Source organism: Sinocyclocheilus rhinocerous, unplaced genomic scaffold (genome assembly GCF_001515625.1).
Source record: "Sinocyclocheilus rhinocerous isolate Xijiao unplaced genomic scaffold, SAMN03320098_v1.1 scaffold953, whole genome shotgun sequence".
In the NCBI taxonomy this organism is placed as follows: Eukaryota; Metazoa; Chordata; class Actinopteri; order Cypriniformes; family Cyprinidae; genus Sinocyclocheilus; species Sinocyclocheilus rhinocerous.
The window spans coordinates 324,186-328,301 of NW_015643169.1; positions in this window are offsets into that span (position 1 = coordinate 324,186).

A 4,116-nucleotide genomic window follows, 5' to 3' on the forward strand; every position below is an offset into this window, starting at 1 on the left:
ACTTATTTTTTTGTAAAATAAGGTCTTTATAAAATAGAAATATATAATAAATGATCCTCTGAGGGAAATTTGACCTGAAATACTAAAAACCAAGAGAGGTCTGATTTACCATCCTTTGTTCCCAGTTCCATCTCAATGCACAGCTCCCTCAAGTGGAAGACTGTGGAGTAGCATCTAAAACAGTTAAAATAATCACAAATTAATCATGTTATAATGAATCTGCTCTTTTGAAAATATGCTTACTTGCACATATATACCATGTTTGCTCATTTGTCTCTTATTTATGCCAGGACTCCCTGGAAGAAGAGATTTCTTTTATCTCAATGGGACCTTCCTGGACAAATAAAAGGATAAATAAAAATACATTTGATGACATTTGCATCGTTGATTCTGTTATTCTCCTGTTTATTACTATGAAGCTGCTTTCAAACAATCTGTATTGTATAAAGCACTGTATAAGTTGACTTGACCTGACTTAATATGTTTTAAAGCTTTAAAGGGATAGTCCACTCAAAAATGGAAATTCTGTCATCGCCTTCATGTCATTCCAAACCTGCACTTTTTTCTTCTGCGGAACACTAAATAAGAATGTTGTTTTGGTTCCCATTGACTTCCATTGTATTTTTGTCCATACAATAAAAGTCATTGGGATCGGAAACAGTTTGATCAAAATATCTATGTTCCACAGAAGAAAATCATACAGGTTTGCAACAACACGAACGTGAGTAAATTATGACAAAATATTCATTTTTGGATGAACTATGGCTTTAAATGTAAATGAATGGGACAGCAAAATTCATGTTGTTAATATTATACAAGAAATATTCACCCCAATGCTTTGCTAATCAAAACCATTGAATGGTTTTCGGCATTAACAAAATATGTGGCCAAAAGCTGCCACGTAGCAAATATTTCTTTCCTCCCATGGCCGACCATATTGCCTGAGCTCAATCTCAATGATGCCTATGATCTATCATCTATGAATAAGAGATGAATGGAATATCGTCCCACAGGTAGAGTCGTGAACTCTTTATCAGACCCCCACCTCCTGCTCTGAAGCTACTGCGGCATCAGCTTCAAAGATAACTGAGCTGGAACTAAGGGATGATGCATTACTTTCAACCTGTATCTATGAATATAGATATCGGGTCAAAGGTTTAAACATCTTAAGGCGAATTTTTCCGGTTCCACGGTTCCTAGTTTGCTCACTGGTGAGTTCTGTTCATTGTTAAGCTGTGTTGGAACAGTATTATAAGAAGCACCATATAACAATAAAAATTCAGAGATAGGTCATTCATTACAACCTACCAACCAAGATGGCTCAAAATGTTTGACTCGGACACCCATTTGCAAAAATACTAGGGAACACCGTTGTAAACAACTTTTTTATGTATTTGCTATGAAATGGCTTTAAATGGAGATTTTTTTTTTTTTTTTCAGATACAATTTTTGGAGCAAAAATAGAACAATGTTACAATGTTACAATAGATATAAATGCTGTTTCTTTTTAAGTTTCTATCAGTTCCACAAAAAAGCAGCACAACTGTTTTTAACATTGATAATAATAAAAAATATTGCTTGAGCACCAAATCAGCATATTAGAATGATTTTATAAAAAATCTTACCAACCCCAAACTTTTGAACGGTAGTGTTTTTACTAAAACATTTTAATATATGAAAAATGCTACCTGAGATTGCGTTAAAACATTTGTCAAGGACCCACCCGGAGAAGTACTAGGGAACATAGTTATGGTCTTTGCTGGATCAAATGCGGGTGTCTTTGGGACCCTTTGGAGCAGACACAAAGACAAGACGAGCCAGGGCTTACCGACGCCACAACAACGGTGCAGACTCATTGTTTTCTGCTCTTTTCATCTCGACTCACTCTTTCAAAATATTTAGAGGAATGCTCTGAATAACAGAAAGTACTGAGAAATACTCACTCTGTATATTGTTTAAAGGAACTCTGTCTGCAGAACGTTTCTTCAAAGTCTATTTTGTTATGTTATATTTAGCCTTATTTGTGTTCCTGATGTATTTGCGAAATACAATATGAAGGATATCTCATTGTTCCAGGGACTCGGGTTGGAGATTGGCGGCCATCTGTCCATTTATTTTTCATGCTTATCATGTTTTGTACATGCTGAGACAAAAAAGAGAAGATTATATTAAACTAACGGTGAATAATAACATAAAACAAAGCTTTTGTTACTTGTAAATTGCATAATTAACATTTCAGCAAGTACTGAGAAGGTTTGTTACATAACCTTTCTTAAAGGGACAGTTCAACCAAAAATGAAAATTCAGTCACTATTTATTCCCCCTCATGTCATTTCAAATCTGAATGACTTTCTTTCTTCTGTGGAAAACAATGGTATTTTGAATAACTGTTTTTGTCTGTACAATGAAAGTAAATGGGGTCCAAAACAACACTGGACCCTATAATGACTTCCTTTGTATGGACAAAAGAAAGGACAAGCAAGTACTGAGACATTTATCAAAATATCTTTTTGGTTTGGAAAGACATGAGGATGAGAAAAGAACAGAATTTTCATTTTTGGGTGAACTATCCCTTTAAGGTCCTGGAGTTTAATTTTTGTTATTGTATGGAACAATACTAAACGATAGCTTTAACGAAGTTATAAAAAACACAAAGAGATCGAGAAGTGCTGTGATCAATGACAGTCATCTGGGCACATTTGGGGAGGGTGTACAGCATGCACCTCTCCCTGTTATCTGTTCAATGGCATGTTCCTTGGGACGCTACATTGATTAGGCCCTGAGGGGGCCCTGTAGTGCCGCTCTGTCTCAGGAGCCAAATGACTGACAGCTCTAATGAAGTGTATAAACATCGGGGCAGAAGCGTCAAAGCTGCCAAAACTTCAGTCGCTCTATGTGATGACCAAAGAGTCTGCTCGCTCTTCTGCGGAGACTCAAAAGTAAGGGGGCGCCCCACGGGACCACATGACTCTGTCCCATCTTGAAACATTATTCATGCAGCCTTTCGGTGCAAACCCTGTGATCAGATGGCAGTATTCTTTTCAATCAGAGGAACCATCATTTCAACTACTGTTGCCAATCAGATTCCAAATTGTTAAAGAAAGAAGTAAAATACAGTAAAAAGTTGGTTAAAATAAGTTTTCACAGTTGTTACTACACGAACACAAGAATTAAACTGAATCATTTTCTCTTATACAGTACAAACCACAATATTTGCCACAATAGCCTAAAATGCACAGTGAAATATGTAATATTACAATACATGTATTACAATAAAACTTCAAAATGTACAGTATAATAGACATATTATAATATAGACACATTTGCAATATATACTAGGTTTTTTGGAAAGAAATTAATACTTTTATTCAGTGAGGATGCATTAAAATGATCAAAAGTGACAGTAAAGACATTTATAAAGTTACAGATTATTTCTAAATAATGCTGTTCTTTTGAACTTTCTGTTCATCAAAGAATCCTGAAAAAATTAATCACGGTTTCCACAAAAATATTAAGCAGCGCAAGATTTATAAAATTAGGAAATATTTCTTGAGCATCAAATCTTTATTTTAAAATATGATTCAAATAGAAAACAGTTACTTTAAACTGTAAAGATATTTAAAAATATAACTTTTTACTGTATTTTGATCAAATAAATGCAGCCTTAGTGAGTATAAGAGACATTTAAAAAATTGTAACGACTCTAAACTTTTGAACGGTAACTTTCAAACACATATAAATCAATAAATTAGAGTTTTGGATCAACCGATTGCAATGGACTGTTAGAACAGATTCAGAGAATTGAATCAAACTCATCAACTCTAAAGTCATTTTGAGGGTTAAATAAGAGACTAAAAAAAGTGTCTTAACTAGTGCTGTCAAACGATTAATCGCGATTCATCGCATCCAAAATAAAAGCTTTTGTTTGCATAATATATGTGTGTGTTCTGTGTATATTTATTATGTATATAAATACACATACATACAGTATATATTTTGAAAATATTTGCATGTATTTACATGTCTATATATATAATATATAAACTAGTGCTGGGCGGTATGACCAAAAATTTATATCACGGTATTTTTCAAAATTATACCGGTTTCACGGTACAT